Source organism: Rhinolophus sinicus, chromosome 3 (genome assembly GCF_057876585.1).
Source record: "Rhinolophus sinicus isolate RSI-liver-muscle chromosome 3, RSI-T2T, whole genome shotgun sequence".
Taxonomy (NCBI): domain Eukaryota; kingdom Metazoa; phylum Chordata; class Mammalia; order Chiroptera; family Rhinolophidae; genus Rhinolophus; species Rhinolophus sinicus.
Window position 1 is genome coordinate 177,903,899 of NC_142503.1, and position 11,457 is coordinate 177,915,355.

Consider the following 11,457-nt stretch of genomic DNA (forward strand, 5'->3'; position numbering starts at 1 on the left):
AACAGCAGGGAGGGGTCCAGGAGTCCTCCATGAGTGAGGAGGATGTGTGTGTGTGTGCATGGGTAGCATAAAAAGCAAATCCATGAAGTCATTTTTAGGTTAAAATTACTAGATTCTTTTAAAATTACTCCAAGTGTAGGACACCATGGCCTTTCTCCACTGAGCTAATATTTGTCACTTTTCAATGACATTTATCACTACGATATGGGACCCTCCTCCATTGCAGGCACAACTAAAATATTCCAGCCGTTGAGCCCCTAGGTTATTACCTGTGACTCCTTCCTGCTTCCCACACAAGAGATTGCACTGACCTTTCCCTCTGGCGCTTCCTTACAAACAACCTTATTTCCTTCACACCTCAGGTAAAACCCACAGCCTTACCTCAGCCCCCAAGAGGAGTGACTCCCTTCTTTTTGTGTACACATATGTACTCAAATATCTTACACCACAACATAACAACATTACACAGCAACAAACGGAAACGATAACAGTATCTGGAACTGAAAATCAGACACACATCTGCTAAACCTCTGTCAAAGAGAAGGGAATAAACAAGAGAAACAGTGGAGGAAGAATGCACGAGATTGCCTGCAGACAGCTGGGACCCACTGGCTTGATGATGTGTTGGATGGAATTACAGATGAGAGCGTGCAGGGAGCAGAATAGAGAGGTTATATTTGAGCTGTTGGCTCAAGAAATCTCATAAGATTGTTTCAAATTGGCTCAGATGTTGAACTCTCTCACGGAAGAGGTTTTTCTGGCAATCCGTCATTGAAGGGAAATGACAGCGGGTCGGCAAGGGTATTTTAATGCTCCCAGACCTAGAGCCTGGGGGGCACAGGTGGGAAATTTCTGACTTTTATGTGGTGAAGGGAAAGATCCAAGAGCCTGGCTTCAAGTCCGGCGCACAAGGGGCTCCTCCAAGCCTTCCCAAGCATGGCAGGCCTCCAGGGGGCTCGTTGTCACCCGCTGGGGTAGGAGTGCCCTTCCCTCACTCTGCCCACTCCCAACACTGCAGGAAACACACCGCTACTCATCCTTCAAGGCCCCTCTTCCAGGAAGAGCTTAGAACCTGTTTTCTCCTAGTACGAGGGACATTCCTCCATGATGGGATTTTATACATTATCTTGTAATTTTTTATTTACAAGTCTATCTTCCCCACAAGACTGATTTCTTCAAGGGTGGGGATTACATCTTATTCACTTTTTTATCCTCAGGATCCATCAAAGGGCCTGACACTGAATCCATTGTTGAATAAATGAGTGAATGAATCTTCTTCTTCTAACTCATCCATTCATTCAATAATTTAAAAACATTTCTGGAGCATTTGTGTACCAGCCAGTGGGTGAGGCACTGTGGATAGAATGGTGGCCAAAGCTGTCCTATTTGGAGGGAAAGACAATTCAAGTAATCACACATATAAACTACAAGATGGCAAATGCTCTAAGGGGAGCACGAAAGCATAACTGTGGGACTTGGGTCAAGGTGTTTAACCTCTGAGCCTCTCTGTCCTGTGTTCTAAGTCAGAATAACACCTGCTCAGTCTCACAGTGTTACAAGGTCCCACATGAACACAAAGGAAGAGTGGCCACACCAACGCAGCCTCCTTAAGCCGGGGAGTGTGTGTGTGTGTGGGGGGGGGGGCGTCGTTGGCAGCTGCCCCAACCTCAGTTAGATCTGGGGGACAATTGGGACACTCAGAGACTTGGGAACTGCCAGAAATCCTCCTGGACAATCGTTCCAGGGGATTGACCCTGGGAAGAGGCAGGCAGCTCTCTGCAGAGGGATATGCAAATAAGCCTACGAGTAATCAAGGAGGGGAGAAGCTGGAAAGGAAAGGAAGGGCCTGGACAGCAGGACCCCATGTGGCAGAACAAAGAGAAGTCTTACTGGGAGTTGACTGCACCCGTGTTGGGGGCTTCTCCCCAGGATCCCAGAACCTGGAAGGGAGATTTTATTCCAGCCTCCACAGACCATACAGGCTGCCAAGAGATGTCTGTGTGCACCACGAGCATATAAAAGGGCAGGAGGGACTGATTTATGAGGGCGGCTTGGAGCTGCTGAGCAGGCCTGGCAGGGATAGATGAGAAGGAGTTTGGCAAGGGGAGGCAGGGATGAGGGTGGGGGAGCTCCTGAGGCCTAGTCCTGCAGCCTGCAAATAAAGTGGGACCATGATATGAGGAATCTCTAGGACCTAGTCCATCCAGCCTCCCATCTCCTGCTCCCCTAGCTCACTGGGGACCTCGGAGTCTTCCTCCTGCTCCCACCAGAGCTTCAGTGCCTTCTCCTCTCAGATGCCCCAGGGTGTGGAGGTGTGGCACCCCACCTGGCTCATCAGTTGTAGCAAAGGTACCATAATAATGTAAGAAGTTACAGGGGAAACTGGAGGAGGGCTCTATTGCAACTCTCTGCACTATCTTCGCCATTGTTCTGCCCATCTAAAATTGTTGTAAAAATAAAGTGTATTTTAAAAAATACACTAGTTGGTTTTCTAGAGGGGAAAGAAAAAAACCAGATGGTTTCTTTGGGTTAGAACTTTTAGCTGCTCCTTTCCCTGTCTCTTGGCCCAGAGCTCTGCTTACTGAGTGTGCCAGTTTAGGACCCCACAAAGTCACCCAGGCACCCAAGACCCACCTTGGGGGAGCTGAGACTGGGCAGGAGCCACGTTTTCTGGTGTTTCCTTGCCACCTATTTCTTCTTTAAGTCTCTCTCTTGTCCCCTCCTCCTGCTTGGCTGCTCTTCAACTCAGGCAGGAATGAAGTCTCTGCTTCATCATAGCGGCTCCATTAATGTCTCACTCAGATCAACCCCTCCCAATGCTAACTCTTCTCCAGGGCTGTCTGTATGCTTCCCTCCCGGACTCCTCACTTCTGAGCCTTGGCCCTCCTCTGATTTACCTCCATGGCTCTACTCCCAGGACGGACTTCAGGGAGTCTGTCCCAGGAAGGGATCAGGGAGTGATGATTGTAGATTTGCTCATTTCTCCTTGTAATTCTACCTTGTTGGTTACATTTGCTAGCTCATGGTGTACTGTCTGCTTGTGTGTTTTGTAAGTTAATATGACAATTTTTTCCTCTCTTTTTGTCTGTGAGAATACTTGGATTGTTTAAATGTTTTTCCTGGTCGTCACCTTGGGGCTAGTCTTCCGTCCCTGCGTGGGCATTTAAAATGCAAGTTCCTAACCTGCAGTCACCTGCTGAACCCACACACCCATTGCTGCTCTGGCTCTCACACCTGGGATTTCTCTTCTGGCTTCCTAGTTCAGTCATGCATTATTCTTGCTCTTGTTGTATTTTATTAATCTCTAGGTGATCTTTTGTGTGTGTGTGTGTGTGTGTGTGTGTGTGTGTGTGTTCCAATAAATCTTTTTTTAATATTTTTTTATTTTTCAATTATAGTTGACATACAATATTATATTAGTTTCAGGTGTACAATATAGTGATTAGACATTTACATACCTTACAAAGTGATTCCTTCGTTAAGTCTAGTACCCACCTGACACCATACATAGTTATTACAATATTATTGACTATATTCCTTACGCTACACCTTATATCCCCATGACTATTTTGTAACTACCAATTTATACTTCTTAATCCTTTCACTGTTTTCATTCCTCTCCCCAACTCCCCTCCCATCTGGCAACCATCAGTTTATTCTCTGTATCTCTGAGTTTGTTTCTGTTTTGTTTGTTTGTTTGTGTTTTAGATTCCACATATAAGTGAAATTATATGGTACTTGTCCTTCTCTGCCTAACTTACTTCACTTAGCATAATACCCTTTAGGTCCATCCATGTAACAAGCAGTAAAATTTTATTCTTCCTTTTGGTTAATATTCCATTGTATATATGATATGTACCACCTCTTCTTTATCTAGTCATCTATCGATAGAGACTTAGGTTGCTTCCATATCTTGGCTATTGTAAACAATGCTGTAATAAACATAGGGATGCATATGTGTTCTCAAATTAGCATTTTGGGTTTCTTTAGATAAATACCCAGAAGTGGGATTGCTGGGTCCTTCTTTGTCTCTTGTTATAGCTTTTGTTTTAAGTCTATTTTGTCTGATATAAGTATTGTTACCCTAGCTTTTTTTTCTTTTCCATTTGCATGAAATACCATTTCCCATCCCTTTACTTTCTTCTTCTTTTTTTTGAATTTGAGCCTGGTAACTTTTTTTTTTTTTTTTTAATTTTTATTGGGGAATATTGGGGAACACTGTGTTTTTCCAGGACCCATCTACTCCAAGTCAAGTCATTGTCTTCAATCTAGTTGTGGAGGGCACAGCTCACTGGCCCATGTGGGAATCGAACCGGCGACCTTGGTGTTATGAGCACTGCACTCTAACCAACTGAGCCAACCAGCTGGCCCCATCCCTTTACTTTCAGTCTGTGTGTGTCTTTTGACCTGAGGTGAGTATCTTGTAGGCAGCATATGTAAGGATCTTGTTTTCTTATCCTTTCAGCCCTCCTATGTCTTTTGATTGGAGCATTTAATCCATTTACATTTAAAGAAACTGACAGACGTGTAGTTATTGCGATTTTATTATTCTTATTTTTGATTTTTAATTTTTTTTTCTTCTTCTTAAAGAAGTCCCTTTAACATTTCTTGTACTACTGGTTTGGTGGTGATGGATTCCTTTTGCTTTTTCTTGTCTGGGAAGCTCTTTATCTCTCCTTTGATTCTAAATGATAGCCTTGCTGGGTTGTAGATCCTTGCTGTTTATCTCTTAGAATATTTCATGCCAGTCCCTTTTGGCCTGCAAAGTTTCTGTTGAGAAATCAGTTGACCTCTTGGTGTGGGTCTGTTTAGGTTCATCTTGTTTGGGTCTCTCTGCACTTCCTGGACTTGTATGTCTATTTCCTTCGGCAGGTTAGGAAAGTTTTCAGTCATTATTTTTTCAGATAGGTTCTTTTTTTTATATAAATTTTATTGGGGAATATTGGGGAACAGTGTGCTTCTCGAGGGCCCATCAGCTCCAAGTCATCCTTCAATCTAGTTGTGAAGGGTGCAGCTCACTGGCCCACATAGGAATCAAACCGGCAACCCTGTTGTTCAGAGCTTGCACTCTAACCAACTGAGCCATCTGGCTGCCTCTCAGATAGGTTCTTAATCCCTTGTTTTCTCTCTTCTCCTTCTGGTACTCTATGAAGCAAATGTTGTTATGCTTCATGTTGCCCCAGAGGTCTCTTAAACTCTCCTCATTTTTTTGGATTCCTTTTTCTTTTTGCTGTTCTGGTGTTTTATGCTACCTGTCTTCTAATTTGGTAGAAGATTGATCGCTGATTTGATCCTCTGCTTCATCTAGTCTGCTGGTGATTTCTTCTAGTGCATTCTTATTTTCAGTTATTGTGTGCTTCACTTATGTCCTTTTTGATGCTTGCTATCTTTGTTGACATTCTCACTAAGTTCTTTGAGCATCCCTGTAACCATTGTTTTGAACTCTGTATCTGGTAGGTTGTTTGCCTCCATTTTGTTTACTTCTTTTTCTGGAGGACAGTTGCCATTTTTTCCCTGTTCTTTCATTTGGGACATATTTCTTGGTCTCCTCATTTTGACTGCCTCTCTATTTGTTTCTATGTATTAGATAAATCTGCTACGTCTCCCAGTCTTGACCAGGTGGCCTTATGTATAGATGCCCTGTGGGGCCATGGCACAGTCTCCCTGGTCACCTGCTCCGGGTGCTCTAGGAGTGTACCTTGTTGTGGGTTGTGTGTGACCTCCCGTTATAGTTGAGCCTTGATTGCTATTGGCACATCAGTGGGTGAGATTGACCCTCAGGCTGATTGGTTGTAGGGTTTGGTCACATGCACAGATTACAGGCTGCTGTGCATGGGGCTTACCCCACTGAGTGGGATTCACCCCAGCGGGCTCTGGTGCCTGTTGAGACCACCCTTTGAGTGAGCCACTTGTAAGGCTAATTGGGCAGTGCTCTGCTGTGGTCTTAGCCAATCTCCAAGTATGTTGGTTCTGGGGCAACTCTCTCTTTTTTCTTTTTTTTTTAAAGAAAGTGAGTTGTCTCTACACCCTTTTTTTTTTTTTTTTTAACTTTTATTTATTTTAAGTGTGTTTTTCCAGGACCCATCAGCTCCAAGTCAAGTAGTTATTTCAATCTAGTTGTGGAGGGTGCAGCTCACAGTGGCCCATGTGGGGATTGAACCAACAACCCTATTGTTAAGAGCACCATGCTCTAACCAACTGAGCTAACCAGCTGCCTTTGCGGCAACTCTTGCAAGGGCCTCTGGTGCAGGCCTAGGTCACCCACTGTCTGTGACTGCCCAAGGACTGCCTGGTAGGATCTACAAAGTGACTGCAGTTGCTCGCTCGCTGCCTGTACTAACACTGGAGGTCATGCTGTGAACTGAGGATGGCTGCCACTAGTATTGGGCCTGGGGAAGCTCCGCAAAATGCTAGGACACCCCAAAGCTTGCTGCCACCTGCTTGTTCTCTTCAGGTTCAGACACTGATAAAGCCTCATGTGGTACATAAGTTGGGTGAGATGGGGGGCTCAGGGAGTCCCTAGAGTGGGAAGAGTCAGCAGGTTAATGTAGACTCTGGTTTGGTGCCAGTGCTGAGCCTGGAGCTGCTCAGCAAAAGTCTCAGAGCATACTGAGGCCAGTCACCACCCACCTGGTGCCCATGAACTTTGATACTTTTCCAAGAATGCAATGCAGGTGGGGCTGGCTGCTAGTAGAGAAAGTGCCTCCCACAGTGCCTGAGTTGGGTGGGGCATGTTTCCAGTGAGTCAGCAGGGTGGAGCAAGCAGAGCTAATCAGGCCAATCAGATTCAGATTTGGCCTATAGGGGCGGGCTCAACACAGGAAAGATGGCATCCGCCTGCCTACTGCATAAGAGGACTCCACACAGGGGAAATGGCGACTGTCCTCCAGCTCTTGCTCTGAAGCCACACACCTCAGTCAGCCCCACTGTATGTCTCCAACACCCCCCGAGTTACTGTTCCTCCGCTGGAGCCCAAGGTGAGTGCCTCCGAGTGAGAGAGTCTATGTTCAGGCTGTTAAAGAGAATGTCTGGGTTTCCCACAGCTTTCCATCCCACCCCTATGGTAGGAATCCCCACTGTTTTTTACAGCCAGATGTTGTGGGGGCTCCTCTTCCTGGCACCAGTACTCTGGGCTGGGGAGACTGGTCTGGGGCTGGGTTCCCTCACTCCTCCAGGGGGAACCTCCGAGGCCGAGATATCCCTCCTGGTTCTCAACCACCACATGGAGGTTTGCGGCTAGCCCATTTTGCATCTCTGCCCCTCCTAACAGTCTCGACGTGGCTTCTTTATATCCTTAGTTATAAAACTTCCGTTCAGTCAGACTTAAGATGATTCTCCAGGTTAATTGTTCTATAATTTAGTTGTAGTTTTAATGTGTTCATGGAAGGAAGCAGGCACAGTGTTAATCTACTTCGCCATCTTGGATCCTGGATTCTTTTTTCTTTTTGCTGTTCTGATTGGGTGTTTTTTGCTACCTTTTCCTCCAAATTGCTGATTCAATCCTCTGCTTCATCTAATCTACTGTTGATTCCCTCTAATGTATTCTTCATTTCAGTTATTGTATTTTTCATTTCCTACTGGTTCTTTTTATGTTTTCTATTCCATTTTTATGTTTCCTATCTCTTTGTTAAAGTACTCACTAGTTCCTCTACTCTTCCCCTAAGTTCACTGAGCATCCTTATAACCAGTGTTTTGAATTCTACATCTGGTAGATTGCTCGTGACCATTTTGTTTAGTTTTTTTTTTTCTAGAGTATTGTTCAGTTCTTTTATTTGGGAAATGTTTGTCTCATTTTGGCGACTCCCTGTGTTTTCTTCTATGTATTAGGTAGATCTGCCATGTCTCCTGGTCTTGGTAGAGTGGCCTTATGTAGTAGGTGTCCTGTGCGGCCCAGTGACCCTGTCTCCCTGGTTACCTGAGCTGCGCTCTACAGTTGTGTTCCTTGTGTAGGTTGTGTGTGCCCTCCTCTTGTAGTTGAGCCTTGACCCTCATGCTGATTGGCTGTGAGGACTGACCATGACTACAGTGGAGGAACTGTTGTGCAGGGGCTGACCCAAAGGTACAGGATTCATTTTAGCGAAGCTCTGGTTCCTGCCAAGTCTGCCCTTGGTGTGTGTTGTTTGTGGAGGTGGTTGAGTGGTGCTCTGGTGTAGCCTGCAGCTGGCCACTGGGTATGCTGGTTCTGAGGCCTCTTGGGAGGGGCTCCGGTGAAGGCCAAAGTCAGCCACTGCCTGTGCCCAGCCCAGGGCCATGTGGTATGGGCTACAAAGTGAACTTCAGATGGTTGCCACTTGTTCTGGGCTTGGAGGTGACTGAGAGTGGCTAAGCTGAAAATGGAATGCCAGGCTTGAGACTGCTTAGCAAGAAGTATGGTGCACCCTGAGTCCAGATGCTGCTTGTTTGGGGTTTGTGAACATTTGAGAGATTTTAGGAAAGTTTGCAGCATGGGCCAATAGGCCATTTTTTATACAGCTTTCCTACGCAGGCCATTCGTATAGAAAAGTTGCTGGAAGTGACTTTGGTGGGCTGCAAGTTGGGTGGGGCAGAGTCTCAGGGAATCACCAGAGTGGGGCAAACTATGTTCGCCAGGTTGATGGATACTCACACTTGGCTCTCCTCTTCGCCTGTAGGCTGGGACAAAGGACAATGGTGCCTGCCTGCATTTCTGTATGGGACAAAGCTGCCCCTGCAGCCCTCACCCTAAAACCAGACAATTCAGTTCCTCCCCTTATGTCTCTGGTACTTTTTGAATCTCTAGGGGATCTTCATCAGAATATTTTTCACCAGCATAGTCCACCATTTTCCCAGAAATTTCAAGGATCTTTGTTGACTGTAAAACATGAATAATGAGATTACTTCTCAAGCCTTCCCCACTGGCTGTGGTCACTGCCACACCCAGTTCCCTGTCATAATACTTTTCTAACCCTGACATAGGGCTATCTGCTTGGATTGATTTCACTTGGTTCTTGTAAACTCCCTCCTACCACTGGCACATTCCTCTCCATTTCTGTCCTCTTATTTTCAGAAATGTCAAGTAAGCAATGGAGGAGCAAGTGATATGTGATTATGTGTTTGGTTAGGCAGAGAAACCATGCAAATATCATATGTATTTTCTTCCAGCCTTTTGTTCTGGCTGGTTGTAATTATAGCTGGAAGGATGCAAGTTCTCCCAAGGGCATGCAGGCCATATATCTGGTATGATAGTCTGGTGGCAGTGGGGAAGCACTTATTCTTTTACTAGTTACCTTTTTTTTTTTTTTTTTTTAAGATTTTTTTTTTTTTTAATTGGGGCAGGGGTACAGGACTTTATTGGGGAACAGTGTGTACTTCCAGGACTTTTTTCCAAGTCAAGTTGTTGTCCTTTCAATCTTAGTTGTGGAAGGTGCCATTCAGCTTCAAGTTGTTGTCCTTTCAGTCTTAGTTGTGGAGGGCGCAGCTCAGCTCCAGGGCCAGTTGCCATTGCTAGTTGCAGGGGGGCAGCCCACCATCTCTTGTGGGAGTCGAACCAGCAACCTTGTGGTTGAGAGGATGTGCTCCAACCAACTGAGCCATCCGGGAGCTCAGCAGCAGCTCAGCTCAAGGTGCCGTGTTCAATCTTAGTTGCAGGGGGCGCTGCCCACCATCCCTTGCGGGAGTCGAGGAATTGAACTGGCAACCTTGTGGTTGAGAGGCCACTGGCCCATGTGGGAATCGAACAGGCAGCCTTCGGAGTTAGGAGCATGGAACTCTAACCGCCTGAGCCACCGGGCTGGCCCACTAATTACTTTTTTTAACTGTTAATTTTGAATTGATATTTTTTTATTTTAAAATGAACAGTTTACCATATTGCATATCTATATATGGCAAAAAAATGTATACACATTTTAAGAAAGAAAAAACTATTAAAATTGTAATAATATATACTGAAAACAAGAGATGAATGCAAGTCATGTTTGACTTCTGCAATTACAAGACATGCTCAAAGTGGTTACAATCAGCATCCAGACACTTCTGATTATGGCAAACTACTGCTTGAGCAACGTTGACCAAAGTGTCCAATTGTATACAATTTTTTGGCACCCCCAGTATACAGCACTTTTTCTAAACCATTTGAGAGCAGGTTGGGGACATGATGTCCTATTACTCTTTAATAATTCAGTGTATATTTCCTTAAAATGAGGATACTCTCCCACATACAACCAATAAAATAAAGACATTGACATTGATTCAATACTTTCATCTACACAGAATACTGATCATTTCAATAATGTCCTCTATAGGTGGTAGGTCCAATCCAGAACCATGCATTGAATTTAGCTGTTAATTTTCTAGTTTCCTTCAATCTGGAGCAGTCCAGTCAGTCTTTCCTTTCCTCCCAAGACCTTGACGTCTTTGAAGACTTCAGGCCAGTTTCTTTACAGAAGGTCCTCAATTTGAGTTTGTTTAGTATTTCCTTATAATTAGGTTATATAATCTGAATCTAATCATAAGAAAATATCAGACATAGACTCACCACAGCCCCTTCCCAGCTGTGCTTGTCCCATCTCCCACAAGTGTGGTAAGCAACCTGCTTACAAGTCTGCCTTGAATCTCAGTCATGCATGCTCAGTTGCATATAGGCCCAGAACAGGCTGCACCCCTGCCCTCCAGAGTGCAGTGGCAGTGGAGAGATGTGAACACACACGGTGAGCAGAGAGTAAGGCAGTACCTTGCTGCACAAGCTACAGATTAAGGTGACACGAGGGCCCTAGGAAGGCTGGGGCAGGACAGACTGTTTGTTCCTTCATCCGTTAGATATTTATGGAGTACCTACTATGTGCCAGCACTGTGCAGTGAACAGAACAATCACTCCCTGTCCTTGTGTTTACATTCCAGTGGGTCTGGGGAGACAGAGGATGTATGTCAGGTTTCTCTGAAGAAGGGGAGAGTTGGTTAGACATTTATGGAGACTGCCTTAGGATAGAGGCTCTTTGCTAGCCTCCTGCTTGGTGACCAGGCCTGCTACTGGCCGGACAGCCAGAGTGGGGTTGGGGATGGGATGGAGCGGGTCTCTGGATGGGTAGGGCAGGGTCCAGCTCCATGCAGAGGTGCCATAGGAGGCAGTATGGAGAGAAAGGCCAGGGCTCTCACTCTGCTGCCTGCTCATCTATCCCCCTCCATCCTGGGCACCTGGCTGGAGTAGTAGGTAGAGGATTCCTTCCAGTCTCCAGACTTTCCTTGCCCAAAACAGCTGGTGGCCTTCATATGTCTCAACCCGCTCAGCTTGGAGCTGGAGTGCTGTGTCCAACTTCTCCAGTGGCATCTCAAGTCAGCTCCAAAGCTAGAGCCTACACCAGCTCCAGTAAGAGCGTCAGCCCTAGCACCAGCTCTAGGACTACAGCCAGCACTAACAGGACTAGCTATAGCGTCAGCTCCAGGGCCAGAGCCAATGATAGAGCCATTGGCAAGTCCAGAGCTAGTACCAGCTCCAGGCCAAGC